We start from the raw sequence: 21812 nt of genomic DNA, 5'->3' as shown, positions 1-21812 counted from the left end.
TCTCACCCAGATATGACCACGACCATCAACATTCATGTCCTGATGGAGGTTTTCGGCCCACACACAAGGACAAGGTTCAAGGCAGGCAACCTAACAAGCCCTGGGTCTTGCCTTGGGCAGTCCCTGCGACAGCCTACTCCCCGCAGGTACTTCCCACCAGGAGCCGTGCATCTGCCGTGAGCTTCTTCTCTCTGCACGACGAGAATTCTGAGTAAGGGCAACGGGCCTATGTATTTAATTTACTTGTAAGTGAACAGCTTCTGTGTGTTAGAAAAAAAAATTAACTCAACCTATGAATTTGTAATTGCTTGAGATTTCACCTCCTGGCCACGCTTCTCTTCCTATGGAGTTATTAAAACCCACACAATACGGTCTAATAATTTATTAATAGTCAACATAAATAGATAACAGCTCACATAGCCATAATAGCCATTGCATGTGAAATAATGAGGGATTATTTAAAAGGCACTTCACTGGAGAGGAGGAAGCATGGCCGTTCGAGTCTAGAACCACTGTTGTGGCAGTCGATACGCTCACGTACACAAGGCCTTCTTGACTGTTCACTGGCCTCCACTGTGTCACTAGTTCCCCATGTCCATTTGGAAGGGGTGGGGTACCGGCCAGTCGTTGCTTAGCAGAAGAGGACATCCACATTAATGGGAGAGGAACAAACCATGTCTTCATGGAACAAAGTACAAAAAACAAAAAAAAACAAACAAAAAAACCCATACTGGAGTAGAGTAATTATCACGGAAAGGGCCTCAACAATAATACATCTTCTGTCTCTCCATTGAACTTTCTACCATCAAACCCTGGCATGCCTTTCTCTGGCGGCTCCTTCATGCTAGCACCTTGGGAAATGAAGAAGGGAGCCTAAAGTCACCACAGCTTAATGAGAAACTCCCCATCCCCTCTGCCGCAGAGCTCCAATGGTCAGGCCCCGCCTCCCACCCTGCTCGTCACATGATCTTCCCTGGAGACCTCCTCTGTACTCTTCTTGAGTGTTTTATGAAACTTCAAATCGAGGAACAGATACTTGGCAATCAGATCGGAAGGAAGACCGATCTGATTTTTATTTTGTAGGTGACCCTATATGTAAAGAAATCCTAAGGGATCTACGAAAAAATTACTAGAACTAATAAATGATTTCAACAAGGTCGCAGAATAGGAGATCAATATACAGAAATTAATTTTCTTTTTGTATACTGGCAATAATCCAAATTAAAAAAAATTAAGAGAACAATCCCATTTTCAATAGTATCAAAAACAATAAATCACTTAGGAATAAATCTAACCAAAGGAGTGAAAAATTCATATGCTGCCAACTAAAAAACATAATTGGGAGAAATTAAAGAAGTTGTAGATAAATGAAGAGACATTCCACGGTCACGGACAGGAGATTTGAAAATATTAAATGGCGGGGCACCTGGGTGGCTCAATGGTTAAGCGTCTGACTCTTGACTTCGGCTCAGGTCATGATATCACAGTTCCCGAGATCAAGTCCCAAGTCTGGCTCGGTGCTGACAGTGTGGAGCCTGCTTGGAATTCTCTCTCCCTCTCTCTCTGCCTCTTCCTCTCCCTCTCTCTCTCTCTCAAAACAAATAATAAGCGTTTAATATATTAAATGGTAATTCTTCCCAAATTATTCTAATTAGAAACACAATCCCTATAAAAATCTCAGCAGGTTTTTTTTTCAGAAACTTGACACCCCAATCTCAAGATTTATATAGAAATGCAAGAAATGAAGAAGAGCGAAAACAATTTTGAAAAAGAAGAAAGTTGGGAGTACTATGGATTTTACATTTCCTGATTTTGAAACATGCTACAGTAACCCACACAGTGTGGCTTTGACATAAGGATAGACATTCAAATCAATGGAACAGAATTGAGAGTCCAGAAGTAAACCCTTACATTTATGGTCAATTGTTATTTTTAAAAGATGTCAAGGCAATTCCATGGCAGAAGAATAGTTTTTTCAACAAATGGTACTGAAACAGTTGGATAGTCACATGCAAAAGTGTGAATTTAGACCTTTGCCTCACACCACAATAATTTACCCCAAATTGATATGGACCTAACTGTTACAGTTAAAACTATAAAACTTTTACAAGAAGACATAGTAGAAAACCATTGTGACCTTGGGTTAGGCAGAGTTTCCTGATAAACAACAAAAGCATGATCCATAAAGGAATGCATTAAGAATCTGGATTTCATCAAAATTAAAAACGTTTGCACTTCAAAAGACACCATTACGCAAATGAAAAGATAAGCCACACAGTGGGAGAACGCTTTGAAAATCATATACTTTTGATAAAATAACTTGTATCCAGAACACAGAAACAACTCTTTTCAAAAAATCAATGATAAGAAAGCAAATAACCCAACTGAAAAATGGGCAGAAAGAGAATGAGAAGACAAGTCACAGACGAAGGGAAAATATTTGCAAAAGACATAGTTGACAGAGAGGACTGTTATCCAAAACATACAAAGAACTTTTGAAACTCAGCAATAAGAAAATGAACAGCCTGGTTAAAACATGGGCAAAAGACCTGAACAGGCACCTCACCTAAGAAGATATACACGTGGTGAATAAGCACATGAGACGATGGTCCACCTCATGTGCCACTGCAGAACTGCAAAATAAAAAGAACCAAAAGATGCCGCCATACACCTATTCGAATGGTCAAAATCCAAAACACACACAGCAGCAAGAGCTGGTGAGGATGTGGAGCAAGAGAACTCTCACTCATTGCTGCTGGGAATGCAAAATGGCACAACCATTTTGGAAGACTGGTTGGCAGTGTCTTATAAAACTAAACGTACACTTATGATCCAATAACATACTGATATTTACCTAAATGGGTTGATAACTTATGTCCACACCATAACTTACACATATGGCAACTTTATTTATAACTGGCAATACGTGCAAGCAACCAAGATGTCCTTCAGTAGGAACGGGTAAATGGATACATACATGTACATCCATACAATGGAATAGTATTTGGGGCTAAAAAGAAATAAGCTGATGAAAGCCATGAAAAGATCTGGAGGACACTTAAAACGCATATTACGAAGTGAAAACACAACGACAACTGGAAAAGGCTACATACTTTGTGAATGACCACATGACATTTTGGAAAAGGCAAAACTATGGAGATGGTAAAAAGATCAGTGGTTGCCAGGGACTGAGGGGAAGGGCAGATCAACAGGTAGAGCATAGAGGGTTTTTAGAGCAGTGAAACTACTCTACAATACTGTCATGGTGGATCCATGTCATCATACATTTGTCAAGACCCGCAGAGTGTATAACACCAGGAGCGAACCCTGTAATGTAGACTATGGACTTTGGGTGATGAGGTGTCCGCGTAGGTTCATCGACAGTAACAAATGTAACAATCTGGTAAAAGGTGGAAAATAGTTGGACAGGTTCTTAAAATGTTAAACATAAAGTTACATGACACAGCAACTCATTTCCTAGATCTCTATCCAAGAGAAAGGAAAATTTGTGTCCACAAAAGACATATATATGAATGTTCACAGCAGCATCTTCATAAGGAGCAAAAAGTCATAAGGAGCAAAAAGTGGAAGGAACTAAAACGTTCATCATTGACTGTTCATCCGTACAAAAATGGACCAACTACTGATAGCTACGATGTGGGTGAACTTCAACAACATGCTAAGTGAAAGAAGCCAGACACAGAAGGCTACATATTGTACAATCCTGTTGGTGGGAAATGTCCAGAAAAGGCAATCTAGAGACAGAAAGTAGCTTAGTAATTGCCTGGAGCACGGTGAGAGCGGGTGGGGTTGTAGAGATGGCCTGCAAACGGGCAGGAAGGATTGTTCAGGGGAGACTGAACTGTTCTAAAACTGGATCGTAATAACGGTTGCACAACTGTGTCAGTTTACTAAAAATCATTCGATTGTACACTTAGCGAATTTTGTGGTATGTAAATTATGCCTCAATAAAGGTGTTAAAGATAGCAGATGCTTATTAAGGATGTCATGAGGGTACAAGAATAGGAGGGCACACATTAAGAAGACTACCTATGATTTATGTAACATCACCCCGTCACTGGTGAATGAGCCTTTCAGGAATACCTCCTGCTGGGCACTAGAAATTCACCATATTTACCTAGAAACATAGCCTTCCACTTATATCAAGCAGAGACAATTGAAGTCACCAAGCCCAATTCAAGCCTCATCCCACTAGCAAAATGAAACGGGTAACCCGCAGCTTGGTCAGAAAGAGGCTATGACCTAGGAGCCTGTACTAAAACAACCAGGGCCTCCAGAATGTCTTCCATTCATCTCGGTGGGGGTTAAAAGGCCTGAACAATAGAGTTATCACTTACCCAGTTGACTGGCCTCTCGTTTGTACAAGAGCTAGAGTAAGGAGAGTAACTTACTTTTGTGACGCTCTTACAAAATGCTTTAACATACACTCATCTGTCTGTTCTCACAGCAGCCCTATCGGTGGATGTGGGACGAACACCACTGGCTGACTGGCCTGACCCTCATCCAGTCGCAGTCAAGGAGATGTGAGTGTACGTTTACCGGGTGGGCTCTGGGAAAGCTTTTCCTCTTTCTGACACAGAGAGGCTGATCTTCTGTCCCTTCCTCTTCCCCCTTCTCTGTGCCTAGAGCAAGGCATTTCTAAGAATTAGAAAAGTCAAGGACCACGAAGGGAAAAGCTGGTACAAAAGGGCCCAGAGAGCCCCAAAGATGCTCGTCCTGACACAGTCAAGCTGCCAAACCAACTGCGACAGCATATCCTGGAAGGCTCGGTAAGTGAGGGGGTGTTACTTCCTGCTTGTTTAAATCACTGTGCTAGGCTTTTACTTTTACTGGTTGTTGTGAAACCTCTCGCTACCTGGTTAAGGCAGAAGTCATTAGCTGCACTTCACAGACGCCCAAGCTAAAGCTTTGAAAAACTATGCCACTCAACCAAGGGCAAGCTGCCAGCAACGAGAAAAACAGGAACGTGTACCCAGCTTTCTGAATCTAGGAATGTAATAGCCACAACAGAGACAGCAAAAACAAAAAAACAAAAAAAAAAACAACAACAACAACAACAAAAAACACCCGTTGAGCACTGAGTAGGTAGCAGGCCTCTGACTTCACTAGGTCCTTGACTTTTCTCTAATTCTTAGGACTCCGCGGGCCCGCTAGTATTATACCCATTTTATGGATGAGCATATAGAGATTAAGAAAGATGAAGTCAAAGTCCACATAGCTCTTAAGTGGTGGTGCCAGGAGTCTAAACTGGCATGTATCTTATCTGCTCTGAGGAGAGTCCAGAGGAGTAAAGCATACTCCCTGGGATTCACTGACCGGCTGATGGAAAGCATCATATACTTAGGAAATGGGTCTGGATGATCCCTAGTGGGATTCAGTTTGGCTAGCCAAACTCCTCACCCTTGCGGGGAGGGAGGGGGGGGGTTCTTACTTTAAATGCGTTACTAAAGCAACTTTCTGGACACAATTGTCCTTTCACTGCTCACGACCACTCTTGTAATGTCAAGTTCACCTCTTCCAGGAACCCCTCCCTGATTGCAGGCATCAGAGGGCATGAAAGGGAGTTCTCCACGGGAGATGTGAGATTCTGCTTCTTTCTGGAGAGAGGGGTTCAAATTTGGGGCCACTTTTTGGCAGCACCAGCCTGACAACAGCAATCTGGAGCCCAGAGTAAGTACCAGGAGAAGGGAACCCCTACGTCGGGGGTGAAGACATGGCTGCCGGAGCAGGGGCTGCAGGGAGAGAAGCGGCTCTCAGCCAGCGCCAGGCACAGGTTGCACGCGCCACCAGAGGCGGTTGCCATTCGAAGCACAGAATGTATAGCGTGTCCCACACTTGAGGTGCCACGGGGGCGTGCGCGTGGGGTCGGAATTGGGGCCAGAGTGGTAAAAAGTAACGCAGAGGGATTTAGAGATGTTCACGGCGAACCGCCGTCGCCTTTCAGGATAATGTCCCCCTCTTCTGAGACGGGGCTGCAACGCCATCCATGTCCATCAGGCCCATATGGGCTACCGAGCCTTTAAGAGCTTAATTAGTTTTTCTCTCTGGGTTCCCTGCCTCCCCAGCAATGACTGAGTACCTGATTCGCTTAAACAGGGGGCATCCAGCATTGATGCCTTTTCAAGGGATCGTGGAATTCTGGGTCAGGGAGAAGCCAGGTCTTCAGGATGGTTCGGCGAGGGCTCGGCTGGTGCCGCCCAGGGGCTCCCCGCCTCCCCCAGGCTCCGGCGCTAACAGGCCCTCTGCTGCCCACCTGGAAGCAGGTGCCTCCGACCCTCTCTGACTTGTGGGGTGACAGTGGAGAGCTGAATATGGAGAACTGCCCGTGTTTTCGTGAGCCTGCTCTCCTTGCCTCAGACACAGTTACGTCGGCCCGAACCTGCTCATGCCTCCGGAATGGTGCTGCTCCCTTACACGTGATTGGTCCAGCATTTCTACTCTACAAGGAACGAAGGGTACAGCCAATCTCATCTCCATGAAAGCAATGCATCTTCCTGGCCAGGTTATCATCCTGTGTCCTTCAGAAGTGCATCTTTCTCCCCAGGGTCATTCTGAGCGAGCCACAGGGTCACAGGAGAGTCTTGGGAAGATCAGGAGGAGAAACCCAGTGGAAAGAATAATCCAAGTATGATCCTGGGAGCTTCAGCTCCTCAGACTTCTCACCTCTTCCCGGAACACAACCCCTTCCCCCCCTAACCTGCTGCACCTTCAAGCTTGAAGCTCTTCCCAGACTCCACCTCTAGGGATAAAAAAAGGACTCTCTCAGATTATTGAACAGACCAGCAAATGCTCACTCCCTTAGGACAGGAGGCAGTTTGGACCACAGGCAGGTCAGAATGTCCGGGCACTTCCACAAACAGCCTTCCCCCCCCCCCCCCCAACAAAGGAATATCACACATGAAACAAACCAGTGTTCTCCCATCAAAAACATCGTAACTCATTTAACATTGAGGTTTTTTTTTTTTTAATCCTTTTTACTAGATTAAAAAAAAAAAACACAATAGTTGTTTCTTTCCTTTTATTTCAGCAGGGTTCCAGATAATAAAAAGATTTATAATTAAGCCAGTAGATTTACTTTTGCTATGCTGCCCTAGATTATGAAAAAGTATAATTATATGCAATTAAAAAATGAACAGTATTTCTTACCAGAGCGAAGCTTGAAAAGTCATTATGAATCCATTAGCTCAGCAGACCTTACAAATGGCCTTCACTACTCCGGACTTCATTTAAATTTACAACATTGAGAAGTAACTTCTCCCCGTTTTGATGGACTGTGTGTGTGTGTGTGTGTGTGTGTGTGTGCGCTCACACATGTGCGTGTTCATTCTCTGCTTTACCAAGAGGAGCCACACACTGATCTTACGTGCTAAGGCCATGTTCTTAATATTGAGTTTGCCATGTTCTTCCGGTCACATGGCTCATAAGTGCTGCACTTCGGGAATCTGCCAGCTGGAAAACTGAGGGATGGTCTAGAATTCTTCTAACTTACCCTTGTGCCTACCTCCTACAGGCAGTGATATAGTGCTTTATTGCTGACAGCACAAATGAGGCCATGATTGTCACAATGCTAGCTGGACTTTGCTCTGGTCCCCTCCTCTCCTCCAGCTACATCAGCCTGAATTGTTCCCACTGAATTCACTTATGGCTGGGTTACTGTGGAATTGCCACACTTATCCACATAATTACCTAGCATGATGGGTGCTTTATCTCTCGACTACCAGGGATAACACATACAGGAGAATTGATCTAGATAATCCTGGCACCATTCACGACTTTATTTCAATTGAGCCTGCATGTTTGACAAGAAGTTGTAATTATTGAAAATTTCATCTGCATTAAGATAATGGATCTTACCCAGAAGTCCATTTTCTCTTGTCCCTCAACATTGGAATCACCCTCAGCATCATCACTGGCAGGAGCCCAGGGGTTATAGCAAAAGACAAAACAAAAAACCACCCAGAAGCCCTCTATCACCGTTTTTTTTTTGTTTTGTTTTGTTTTGTTTTTTTTTTTCATTTAACTGGCTATCCTCATTCGCTGATCTTTCCACCTGCTTCTGTGTTTGCCCGATGACATCAGAGCCTTCAGTAGTGGCTCCAACTCTGGCTGATAATCAGAATCACCTGGAGGCAATGTAAAAAATATAGGTGAATAGTAACCTAGACTTTCTGAATCAGAAGTTCTGGGAGTAGGGCTTGGGAATCGGTCTATCAATGACTCTCCAGGTGATTCTTAGGCAGCCAGCCCCACAAGGTACATAAATTGACATTTACATCCCTCCAGCCCAGATGAGGGGCTGGGCACACTCAGGTGGATGGGAGAGAAGGCCCATCTCTGGTCATTTCCCTGTTGTCTGGAATTCATCCTCTTTGAGTATTCAGGTACCAGCCTGGATGAACAAGGATCCCAGGACCAGACCCAGACACCTCCCACCCTCGCAGCCTTCCCTGAGGGGGCTGCTCCCATCTCAGGTGATGCGTCCCTAGAGCAAGATGGCAGGTGTCCCAGGTCTCTTTCTCAGTGCAACTATAGCTGCTCAATGGACACCAGCTTTCCCCTCGGCTCTTTCCCAATTCTTAGATGTTTTAGTTCCAACGTGCGCTTAATTCACCACCAGCCTCAACACATTACCTAAAAATTAAAATCCTGCAGCTCTCCAAACTGAAAGACAATGAGGGTGCCAGAGAGCAACAAAGCACTGGAATTCAGAAGATCTGGCCTTTAACCCCAGCTTTGCCATTTTCTGGTGGCCTAGCCTTGCAGAGGTCACTTCTGTTTTCCAGGCTGCTGGTTTTTCCACCTGGATAGTGAGAAAGGTTGGGCCAGATCATGTCCAGATTCCTTCTAGTTCAAGTATTCTGTAATACAACATCCTTCAAGGAGGCTCCATACATGTTCTTCCAATGATTGATACTTCTGCATGCGACATCACTAAGGAGATTTATAACTGTGACCAAGATACTGAACTCTTCGAGCCTTACTTTACTCATCATAAAAATGGAATGACAGTATTATCAAGCACTTAGTTGAGTAAGGGTTAAATGATACATGCATCTAAAACCCTTAGTGCCGGGTCTGGCACCTGGTAAGCACGGAGTACATGTTATGTGACATTGTCACCATCATCATCATCACAGTCACCATCATCATCGTCATTATGACAAGATCTCTGGTGTTCTAAAGGGCTCACTCACACTGGCCACTGTTTCACCCTGTCGAGATAAAAAAGTGACCTCACGAGCCTGGTAATAAGGAATCTGGACATTACCCTAGCCCTGGATTCAGAAAACAGGCTGAGCCATTCTGTGAAAGCCTAGGTCCCATTCTCTCCCTTGCTCTTCCAGCTGGAGAGGGTCACTCAAGCACCACAGAGTGGCAGCCAGATGGGGACAGTGACCTGCATTCACCCTGGGAATCTTGTGGCACGTGCTGGAGTGTTTTTTTTTTTTTATGTTTATTTATTTTTGACAGAGAGAGAGACAGAGCATGAGTGGGGAAGGGGCAGAGAGAGGGAGACACAGAATCCGAGGCAGGCTCCAGGCTCCGAGCTGTCGGCACAGAGCCCGATACGGGGCTCGAACCCACAGACCGCCAGATCATGACCTGAGCCAAATTTGGACGCTCAACCCACTAAGCCACCTGGGCGCCCCCTGGAGAGTTTTTTGTACATCATTTTAATGAATCGGGTCCTTCAGTGAAATGCAATCTCACAGTCTTAGAGGTCTCCCCCGGCTCTCTTTGCGTGGCCACTCCAAGAGCAAAGACTCTTCCAGGGGGCTCTCCTTGAGTCCCAAGGCTTTTAGGGAGGCAGCCTCCTCCTTCAGACCTACGGCTCTCAGTGCAACCTCATCTTCCTTCTCTCCCTCTCTCTCTGAGTATCTCAAAACCAAGTTGTTTGTAAACTCCCTCCACCAAATGGCTCTGTTACACGGGCTCGGCTCATTAACATGCAGGCAGTAAAGTACGGCAGGAGCTCCGATTTGTCATATTAAGGAGACTATATTGCTGTGGAGAGAAACATTAAAGGATTTTATTCTAAGATATCCCCCCTCCACCACCCCCCCCCCCACCCGGTGCAGACAACGTCTCTTGGGACAAGCTCTGCTTCCCTGCTCTCATTTGCACAGATTTCTGATAAATGTTCCCATCAGGGCCATAGGCCCCAGTGCTGCACCACTGGCCCTTTCCCTTGGGGGTCTCGGGGGTTGGCTTTTGAGATGGCTTCGGGCCTTGGGCAGCCACAGCGGTAAAACATTTATCTTCATTCCTTCTCTCCTCTTACCCGCTAGCTGACAGCGAGACCCCGTCCCAGGGAGGGCTGGAGGAGATTCTGTCTCTGCCACTCAACGCCTCCCTCTTGGAACTAATTGCAGCTTTTCTCTGCCCTTCTCCATACAATCTGGTATCATTATCGCCAACATCATCAAAAGAAGGCCCCTCTGTAGATTGCATTGTGCAAACCGAAGAATTACCTAGACATGGCCGACTTTGCCTATTAGGAACGTAAGAGCATATTTACACGATACCATGGCACACGGGTGAAGGATAAGCCCAGGACGAGATTAAATCACCAGACCGAAAGATAAATGAACAATAATGCATTAATATCGAATACATATCTGAGGATAAGTGCCATGTGGGTTGGAAGGCAGGGCAAAGGGCACGACTGCAGGGTCAGTGGGACCAGAATGACAGATGTGAAGGGTCAAGGGCAGGCATTTCCTCCAAGGGAAGCATTAAAGATCAATCTCCATAAGTGGAAGGAAGGCCATCCATGGTCCCCTATGTGCTCTTAGTTTCATTAAAATTCTGTTCTGTTGAAAACAAAGGGGAAATGGTTGCTCTGAGGGTTTGGCAGGGGAGAGTGATACACTATCACTGGATTCAGGCTAGGTGGGGACTCCTTATGTTTTGTCGTTGTGATGGAGTGCAGCTGACGTGCAATGCTACATTCGTTTCAGGTGGGCGACATAATGACTGGACAATCCTCTATGTCAGACTGGGCTCACGACAAGCGTAGCTACCATCTGGGGGGCTTCTGGATTTAGAAATATCAAGGGCCAGCCGGGGAACTCTGTCCAGGGCTCACTGTGAAGAAAAGAGTCATGCTCAAGGCTGGCAGGAGGAAGGCAAGGTGAAATTTCCTCAGAGGGGATGAGGCTCCTTTGCAGCTGAAACCGTCTGGAAGACGTAGGGCTCACCCTGGGCCTTCTCGGAGCTGGCTGAGCAGACCGAAGACATGACTGAGGCCCACACTCTGAGCCTTGAGTGGGGAAGCCCAAGTGGGGCACCTTGTGCCCCACCACCCCCCAGTCAACACCTGCATGCCTGGAGCGAGCGACGCCAGCCTCCCGTGGTTCCTCCTTCAGTCTAGACTGGAGCAGAGTTGGAGAGAACTGAATTCCCTCCTCCATTGCTCCTGGGGCTGCTAATTCATAGTTGCATTAGCTTTCATTTGGATAACAGCATGGGGGATTGTCAGATATTGGCTCTGACCAAATTTAATCTACAGGCTGCGCTCTGCCCTCTTTCCACTTGCCTTTTACTCAAGACCCTAATGAAGAGATTTATCTGATTGGTTTACCGGAGTCCTATCTGGAATGAGTAGCTCCAGCCCTGTGCGCTCCCACCTCTCCGCTGTCCACTCCAATCAAGAACGGGGGATCTCGCAACTCTCTCAGTTCTGAAACAAATTAAATCTCACTGACAGACTCTATCTGCCTCGAGTTCTCCATTACGCTTCACTTTGGGTTTGCCTTCACGGTGACAAAACTGCTTTGACACGTTCGAAGATTCTCAGGGCCCTGTTCTCTGCCGTCCCCACCCCTACCTCGCTGCTGTCCGGTGTGATTTCTGTAACGACAAGACCCACCACTCAGACTTCCCCGGCGTCAGCAGCTACTCTGCTACCTATCAGCGACATTCAGCCCCCAAGTGCGACATGACGGGCTGTGTCGGGGGCGGCGGGAGAATACCTCCGCTCGCTCCCTGGAGGGTTCGCAGAACCATTTCTGCTCCTTTCTTCACCTCCTTCCAGCCAGCCCATCCAGGCCTTTTGAAAGAAGTCATTCCCCGCGCCCCGCCCCCCAAACCGCCCCCACCACGTCTCCACAAGGTCCCTAGAAGAATGTGGCCTGGGGCTGTTCAGTATCTTTTCAGTCTGCACCTGCAATTTAGCCAGTCTTTAGATATGTTCCCCCAGGCGGTGGGGAAACAGATCTCAGGTCTCCCCTGGTGCCTTCAGGGGAAGCTGCTAACCTACCTCCACCCTAATAGCCTCATTAGACTCACCACAGATGTTCCCCCTGCTGCACTGGGCTCCTACACGGAAGCCTTCTCATCTCCCTGAGGCAGCTGCAGAAGAGGGGGACAGGTCCCAAGCAGGCCACCATCATGACTGTGACAGCAAGCATGTTGGTGATTATAAATTCTCCGTTTTCAAGCTTCTGTTAGTGCTTTGAGAGTTGCTTTAGTGGAATTAATAATTGAATGGTGTTGGTTATAGCCATCACTTGAGGCCCATTACAGTCCCTTTTAGCTCTAAAATTCTTTACTTTCATGGATTCATTCATTCATTCATCAAATACCTATTGAGTACTTGCCATGTGTCAGGTCTTTCCCTAAGAGTTCCCTGGATTCAAGCCCCAAGGGAAAGGGGTTATAGCAAACCAGGATGGAAGGGGCCATGAGACTGGAAGCTTCTTGGATGCAGGCCCTCACACACCCTTCCCACTTCTTGCTCTGCTGTCCCCCAGGGTCCCCAAATCTTCTCTTCCCTGGTCCCTGCATCTATGCAAATCCCCTCGGATTAACCAGCACACCAGCCGTAAACAGTAAGGATGGCCTAAGGAGCAGAACTTCCACTCCCCCCCCCCCCCAACAAATGCCCTGATTCTGATGGTGTTCAGGAAAGCCCCCCAACCCAGAAAGTGCCACGTTAGCATGTGGATTATTTTGAGCTGAAGGCAATTGAGTCCCTGAGGGCTGAAGAGAAACTTTTCTCCCACCCTTAACCACACAGAAGAATCCAAATTGGGGGTCTTCCCCAGAATAAGGGTTATTAACAGATCAGTTTTTCTCGGAGTGGCCCATCTGTATGGCAGGGCAAACATCTAATTACCAAACGTCTGTTCCTCTTATGGTCCCATGAAGTACACTCCTTTCCTCTGGACTCCCAGACTCTTACCCCTTCCCCTTAGTTTCAGGATGACATATATACTCCATGCTGCCTGATGGTCTTTGGAATTTCCTTGTCTATGTGGATGTCCCATTATACACACCTGTAAAATTTGGTTTTCTCCTGTTATTCTGTCTCGTGTCAATCTGATTCCTAATCCAGCTACAAGGACCTTCAAGGGGACGGGAATTCTTGCTCCTCGACACCTCCTTCATCTCATTCCCATCACTTTTCACATGCCTTTCCCACAACCTATCGTGACTGCTGATACATCAGGGCCTCTCCAGCTCTCAAATCCCGGGCTGGTGTTTGAGAAATTCAGGTGGAGTCCGGAATCTTACTTGGAACTGTCAAGAATTCTACCTCAGAACCCACAGCCCTAGAATTTGGGCTCAACCCCCTTGTGACGACCCCGACCTCAGATTCCAGGCCTCAGGTTGTAGCTCTTCCTCCGAAAAGACACTGAAGCCCCTGGAGACTGCAAAATGAGAAAGTCACATCTTCCACGGCGGCCCCCAGGCTCTACAACTGGCTAGCCACCCTTGTCCCTGGAAGGGAAGGCTTGGTTGCTACCACCCTGAGAACTGCGTGACCTGGGCTATACTTCTGGTTTAGTCATCACACACTGGGTTGCCCAGCCCAAACCACCTAGCCTCCCTGGGCCACAGCATCCTCGTTAACAAAATGCCATGCTGCTACAGCGATTTCTACTTGGTCCCAAAAGGATTTATAGGCTGTGCCTATAAAATCTACAGGCTAGATTAGATGTTCAGTAAGGTGAGCTCCCACTTTAAAATTCCACAAGCGACTCACTTATTTAACCTATCTTGGGAGCATGTTTAATGCCAGCCACTATGATGGGAGCTCACAAAATATGCCCCAGCATTCACAGCAGTTCCCAGCGTGGTAGCAACAGGAGGGACATCGTTTACGTAGTAGGATCAAATGGCTACAGAAAATCAAATGCTTGCATATTTTAAAAATAAGTGCAGTAATAAGTGTGCTCATAATTATATTATATGTACCAGGCAATACATGAAATGTCCTACCTGGCTTTTTGCAACACAAAAATGCCCATATAGGGTAGATACGATTACACACACATTGTCCAATATTTATTCATGACAAGGATACGACAGACCTTATACTAGGTACTTGGGTGTCAGCACGTAGATTTTGCATCGCTGGGCCCAGAGGGGTTAAATAAATTCCCAACCACATAGCTAGCAAGTGGCAGAAAGGACCAGAAATCTAGTATGCCAGGCTTTAGAGCCTAAGCTCCCAAATGCTAACTATCCTACTTACCTCAGGTTGGTTTTATGATCTTCACAATGCCAGCCAAAGCCAGTGTTTTCTGAGCCAATAGCTTACTCCCTCCTATTGTCCTTTCCTCACTCAGCTTCTCCTACTCATGAGTGAACCTTCCCCATCGCGATCTTCTACCCATGAAATAGCCGCTTTGTATTCTCTCCGCTTCACCGGTTCTCATTTCCAATTGCCACCTGAACGCTGCTATTTTCTTCTTGTCTTCCACTCTTTGCTTTCTCCTTCACCTCTCCTGTAACTCTGCAAAATATCTGTGAATTGGCTAAACTGAAGGACTCTACCATGGTCTGATTCTGGAGGCACAAACTGTGAACTCCTTTGAAAATACTAGCTTCATATTATAGAACCCGGAGCAGAAGGAGACACAGGGAATTACAGAACAACCTTCAGTGAAGCCAGAAATGTGGGTGGCTTGGCAGGTTTTGAGACTGGATGGCCCCTTCCTATCTTGAAATCACATTTGATTGGGCGGTGTGGTGAAAAAGGAAAAGCATGAATAGCAACTGAATTGAGTTATTCATGAACACACTACATGCAAATACCATTTAAATATAAAGAGTCCTGAGTCAGGCTCTCATGTATCACGTGGGAGACAATATGGCAGACGGTGAAGAGATGGGTCTCTATAGACTGGGATAGGATGAGAAAAGGACCCTCTGGCTGTCCACATTACCTAAGGAAATCTGGAAATGTTAATTTCATGATGCACAGCATCATCTTAGTGACTTAACGACTTGCTCTTTCATACCAATCTGACGTCAGTGCGGTCTTGGGTCTCAGTCTAGACTGGTGACTCTTAGAAGCTGTGTGGTCATGTCAGCTATCAGGAGGCATGATACCGGAATGGGAAGTGAACCAGCCCTCATATAACCATGATGCCGTGAGATGCTACTTGAAAAAACATGGTGTCAGCCTCCTCAAGATTTTACTCTCATATCCCAACTGCTGCTTGGCTACCCCAAAACTCCAACACAGCTCATTATTTCATAAGAGGTGTTAAATATGAATTGTTCATTACAACACATATTATTGGATGTTTAACTACCGTGTAATTGATTTTCTATCCATTGCCTAGTGGTTAACCCTCAATAAAGCTTTTTGTAATCAACTTAAAGTACAATACCTACCACGCTTGATAATCTTTCTCCTTTGATTTAATAAGAAACCAACTCTACATTATTGAAATTATTCTTTATCATTAAAAAAATGGTCAAGTTTCAAACACAGCATGAGAAAAACTCTGGATGCATCTGGGCCCCCCTACAGAAGGATCTCAGTGAGATCGAGAGCCCAGGGGGAGGGACCCAGAGACTCTTGTAACCATTGTGATATTCACTAAGGTCCAGGACTGTCACATCCTATGCTCATAGCTAGGAAGACAGTGGAATCGTTCTAGAACTGCCATGCAGGAAGTCAAGTTCCTGGTCCAGTGTGACAGATAGTACAGCTCTTCCTCAGGGTTGAGAGATCAAGAAAATTAGGAGAGGCTCAGGCTCTCCAAAGAACGTCAGAAACAATTAAGCATTAATATGCATTTAGAAGATCCATCATTCAGGACCTTTCTTCAGGGCTTTACCTAATGATAGTCCCTCACCCCCTTTAAGTCTTCCTAAAAAGCCTACCTCCTCAGGGAGCCTGCCTTGTCTTGATGGAAGTGAAAAAGCGACTGACCCCAACCAACCATAGGATAGGCAAAGTGGGGAAATGTTTCGTGGAGCCTCAGGAAAGCAGACGGCTGGGGCGGGGATAGCAATTCAGAAGCCAGTGTAGGAGACAGGAGATGGAAGACACCATTAGCTCATCCTCAAAAAACTCTAAAGTGTTCACAGAATCCCTGACCCTCCCAGCCTTCAACACACACACACACACACACACACACACACACACACACACACACACATATATCATGACACATGATGAATGAATAATAAATAAAATAGTACATGGAAAGCTCTCAGAAAAGACGTAGGACAAGTGCTTAAAATGACAGCTACTACTGCCTCTTCATATTAACACTTATTATTCTACAACACGGTTTTTAATTCACTTTATCTCCTGACTACTGGCCATGGAAAGGAATATTACATTTTGATTCATTCATTCATTTAGTTCCTTAGCCACATTCCTCGATATGAATTTGTAGGCTCTGCAGGTATGATTTTTGGTGAGCTTTTAAAACATCTAACTCAATCTCTCTAGAAAGGCTTACATAAACAGGGTATTGTATGAGGCTACTGGCTACCCTGGATTAGAAATCTTTTCAAGGTAGTGAGTCTTCTGGCACAAGAAGCCAGCAAGACGCAGCAGAATGACCCCTAATTGGAACTATTGTAAAGGACATTCAGGTGATCTGTAGGCAGCTGGACTCTGGGGTCCCCTCCAGTTGTTAAACTTTATGATTCCAATTCTTCTAGAACACCGAGATAGTGATCCACAGGCAACGTCGTGTGAAGCAACATAAAGATGTGTTTCAGACTCAAACCATAGCGGGCTGCTCAGCTTCCTCCCTGGACGCTCTCAGCCTTAGAGATCAAAGGCTGAGCATTTCCCCATTCAGCCTGTGACAAAAGAGAGAGATCACCCCAGCAGCAAGCTGTTGTTAGACAAATAGGAATCCTCTTCTCAAAGGGCATTCTCTTCGGCATAGTGAGTGGGCAGCCTGCAGTATTTAGGACACATTCCTAAAATAAAATTCAGCGGCCACCAAATGACTCAGTGTAGGAGCCTTCATTCTCCAAGAGAGAAGGAGGGCTGCTAAGAATGGCAGGAACCACCCACAGATGGCCTGCACCAGTTGCAACAACAGATGCATACACAACACAGCCCTTTTCTCTGAAGCATCCAGCCAAGCTCACATCGAGTTCTCCACTGTGTACGTTAAAACCAAAATAAATAATCCAAGAAAATCTGCACATGTCTGTGTGTTTGGGGTCCAAGATAAATCAGGCAATAGGCCCAAGAGGAATTTAAGACATTTGGCCACTCTTCCCTTCTTCCTTTTGGTTATTTATTTATGGAAACCTAAGCATTAGATCACTTTCCAGCTTTAAAATATACAAGGATACCCAGTGCCCCTAACGTCAAGGCTAATCTCCATTGGCTGGTGTTTAAGACCCTTTGGAATCTGAAGCCATTTACTGAGATAATGTCATGTCCCTTAAATGCTCCAGCTCGACCAGGGTGGTCTCCCCACTGTGGCCGCCTTTCTCCTGTCACTCATTATTTCTACCTGTAAGTCTCTACTCTTGCTTGATGCATTACAAAGGAAGCTTACACTTTCCTCCTCCATGTAGGAAGACCTATCCTTCTCTGAGGTCCTGCTGAGGATGCCTCTACCAGTTGGTGTCGAGATGGGCTGATTTCTCTCTTTCCACATCTCACATTACACGGAAGAGGGTGGAGGTGGGGAGCCACCATGTGTAGATTTATCATTGGAATTCTAGGGTGCTAGGGCTGGATATTAGGAGTTTCATCTGCACAGAGCACTTAGACTCCTTGGTAGAAAAAGTGATAAAGCAGAACTTGAGCTGAGAGGCCTCTTAGGGAAGAAAAATTCATCCTTCCAAATAAAGGGAATTTCCAAGACCAGCCTAGTTTAGAGAGAGGGTTCCTGCCCCATGAGGGCAGAGAACTTACTCAGAGGTAGGAGAAAGTTCAAAGATATGTGTCCTGTTCAGAAAAACCAGTTTCCGGGTGGCAGAGCAAAACATTCCCAATAGTGTCTCATCATTCAAGTCTTCTTTGGCAAAGCCCTAGAAGCATGTTGCCAGATACACAGGGCTAGGAGGGGTGTGGACAGAAATGTTTACTATATAGTCACTGTCCTGAAAACCCCTAGTTCAAAGGAAAGGCAATTTCTTCTGTGTGAGCTGGGTCTAGGAGACCTCATGTGCACAGAGGCATTTCAGTTGAGCACTGAAGGAAGGGTAAGTTTTAAACAAGTGGAAAAATAAGGAATGCCTCACCCTGAGAAAAGCTGGTGTCTTCTCTTGAACAGCTCACGCTTGAAATGTACACACTTAAATATATTCCCTCTTTGCCTTGAGAAGAAACAGAAAAATGGTAATGGACTTGGGCCTGCAGAACCTCCCAAGGAAGCTCCCTATGTAAATAGATTTTGAAAACTTGCCAAAAGAAGAATTGAGGATTCTGTTGAATATTGAGGGTACATTTTGAATCTGGTTCACAGGGACCTATGACTCCTGGCTGGTTGCATAACCTCTGCGAGCCTAAGATTCCTCATCTGTGAATACAGGACTAAGATCTTGGGGGACTGTCGTGAAGACTAAAAACATCTAACAAATGGTAGCTATTACAGAGAATGGTCTAGCAGCCAGTTGGGAAAGCGATACTGGGGCTGGAAGAGAGGTCAGAGAAGAAGCTACAAGTTTAGAAGTTGTCCACACAAGGGAGGAAGTGATGCTCAGGATAGCTGAGCTCCACAGAAGAGAGACAGGAATTCATGATGGAAACACTAAAACCAGACACATAGATACAAAGATCCATACATAGATAACATACATACACAGATCTGAGGACTCATCTTTAAGGTTAGGAAGGAAAACAAATGGGCAATTAGTGATAAATTAGGAGGACCTGGAAGCCAAGAAAGAATCTCCAGAAATAAGGTGATCAGCACATTAGATGTAGCAGAGTTTTAGAGTTTACAGACTGAATGTGGTGCCATATTTGGGGATTATGAAGATGGGGGGTGGGGAAGAGTAACTTCATTAACTTTCTCACGAATTGTTTTACTGGTGTGGTAGGTGCTACAGTTCAGTGAGTGGATGTGGGGTGGGGGGTCCCAATCCAGCAGATCCGTGGAACAGCCTGAGCAGGTGCATTATTTGAAAAACTTCTCAGGTGATGCTGGGCATAGACAGATCTGAGAATCAATGCCTTAGACTGTTTGTAAAATAACTTGGCTACAAAAGGTTGAAAAGGACAGAAAGTAGAGGAACAATGAAAGTTTAAAAACAAACAGTTTTGTTCACTTATAACCTAGATTTGTTGGCCGCTCATAGCCTGCGGAAAAGAAGATACAGACCAAAGACGCAAATGTGGGTCAGGTGACCAGGGATGGCTCAATCAGTGTGTTTCCTACTGCTGCTGTATTAAAATGATCACAAATTCAGTAGGTGAGAACAGCACCAATCTATTACGTTACAGTTCTGGAAGTCGGAACTCAAAACATTATCAGCAGGGCTGGGTTCCTTCTGGAAGCTCAAGGGAAAGTCTATTTCCTTGTTTTTTCCAAGCTGTACAGGCTTCCTGCATTCCTTGGCTCACGGCCCCACATCATCAAGCTCTGCTTCTGTTGCCACCTCCCCCTCTCAGACTCTGCCCCTGTCTTGTGATTACGTGGAGTCCACCGACATAATCTAGGAAAATCTCCCCATTTTAAATCGCATCTCTACCAAATCTCATCTGCAAAGTCACTTTTGACATGTAAGGTAACAAATTCACAGGCACAGGGGATTAGGATGTGAACACGTCTGGGGCCATCATCTGTCCACCCCAAGAGGTATAAAGGACATGTGCTAAAGATAGCCTTGGAATGGAGAAGCCACATACGCTTTTTAACATGTAGGATAAAATAAAAGAAACAGAAAAGACCTAACAATCTAGAGACTTGAGGTGGGTGCATCAGTAGACACACTTCAGGCATTTGATCAGGACCTTCATATGTTTGGATGTTTCTCTAATTAAGACGTAAGCTTCAAAGGGGCAGAAGCCATGTCTTAAAGTTGTAGCGTGACACCCAGAGCATCTGACTTTCTGCAGAACCCACAACAGACTCTCAATAATGCTTTACTGACCAATGTGAGGGTTGGCATAACGAGGAAGGCACGGGGGTATCTGCTACTGGAAGATGGGTGTCTTCTGCTTAGGAATGGCTCAAAGTGGTAGACAGTCCTAAAAAAGAAGACTGTTTGTGTCAGGAGGAACGCTTGCCTCCCTCCTCCTCCTCCTCACGGAAGGACTAATTGTACTTGAAGTGTTCAAGACAGTTGTGCCAGTCATCATGCTGGCATATGAGACACTGGAGACAAAGCAACCAGAAGGAAAACTAAGCCTCTGAGTGATGGAAGGAAAGGCAGGAGTCACAAATCGCCTGGTCCAATCAATCCTGCAGAGAGGCAGAGGAATTGGCCAAATGTTCCCTGGACAGCCTTTTCACTTTATTGAAGTCTGTAGCAATGAACTCCTCTCGAGGGAAGAAGCAATCGGCCAAAGGAAAAGGGAAAGAAGAACCGAAATCATGCTAAAAAAAAAAAAAAAAAAAAAAAAAAAAAAAAAAGCCAGCTAAGACAACTATCTATATATTTATCCTACAAATTTGTCTTGTAAAAGGTTGAAATGAAGACAGGAGAGAGAGGAACAGTAAGGGTTTAAGCACCGATGGAGTTTTGTTTACCTGTTTCTGACTTAAACATGTTGATAACGCAAAAGAAGACCAAAGACATCAATGTGAGTTAAATACACGCACACACACGCACACACACATGCATGCACGTACACACACACTGGAGAGGGAGGAGGAGAGACCTGTCAATCCACCAAGTATGACGACAAACAAAAGGGCTGACTGTTGACAGAAAATAATCAAATCGGTCACCGATTTTTCACGAAAGAGTAATTCTTACACATTTAAGCCACAGGCTGGCAGGAAAGAATTTTCGTGATTTCTGCCTCTCCGAGGCCTCTGGAACAGCTTTTCTGATACGCTTTTTTTTTATATAAATTCTGCAGTGACTTTTCTCTGGTGCTATTAGTTGTTTGGGTTTTTCTCTGCCTGCCACAGACTTATTTATGTTATCCTGACTTAGGTCTTTTCTTCCCCCCTTTCTTTCTTTGCTGAGGCTGGGTCTCACACCACAATCGGCTGAGTGGCATACAGGGGTCGAGATGCAAGTCTGCCCGATGTGTGGGCGCGTGTGCACGCACGTGTGTGTGCATGCGTGTGCGGGTGTGTGTGCATGTGCGGGTGTGCATGCATGCGTGTGTGAGTAGGTGTGTGTGTTCGCCCAGAATCTCAATTCTCACCAGGGGCTGTGAGCATCTCTCATACCACATGTAATTTCCCAGGGTTTCCAAAGCAGAGGGACTGAGTAACTGAAGTCATTGCCGTAGGGCCCAGAGGGCGGAGACTTAGCCACTGCTCGCACCCAAGGGAGGAACAGAAGGAGCTTGGGAAGTTCCTATCAGTCCTCTCTCTCAAAAAAAAAAAAAAAAAAATGCCTGAGATTTGACACTTTATTTTACAGTCACATTAGAGTTGAGTTCA

The 21812-nt window shown here is 45.6% G+C and overlaps 1 protein-coding gene across 6 annotated transcripts in view; it reads right to left on the bottom strand.

Annotated features, from left to right (window-relative positions):
* KIRREL3 (kirre like nephrin family adhesion molecule 3) overlaps positions 1–21812 on the bottom strand; it is a 551192-nt gene that overhangs the window by 481969 nt on the left and 47411 nt on the right. Inside the window, exon 1 of one of the 6 annotated variants that reach the window (XM_060605202.3) lies at positions 14504–14872. The exons of the other annotated variants lie outside the window; for them this stretch is intronic. The gene's annotated coding sequence lies outside the window, so the exon portion shown is untranslated. Of the gene's footprint in view, positions 1–14503; positions 14873–21812 lie in introns of those variants that run through there. 6 annotated transcript variants of the gene reach the window in all.

Source organism: Panthera onca, chromosome D1 (genome assembly GCF_046562875.1).
Source record: "Panthera onca isolate mPanOnc1 chromosome D1, mPanOnc1 haplotype 2, whole genome shotgun sequence".
NCBI classification, from domain to species: domain Eukaryota; kingdom Metazoa; phylum Chordata; class Mammalia; order Carnivora; family Felidae; genus Panthera; species Panthera onca.
Note: the sequence above shows the minus strand (reverse complement) of the source record. Positions and strands in the feature narration are given on the sequence as shown.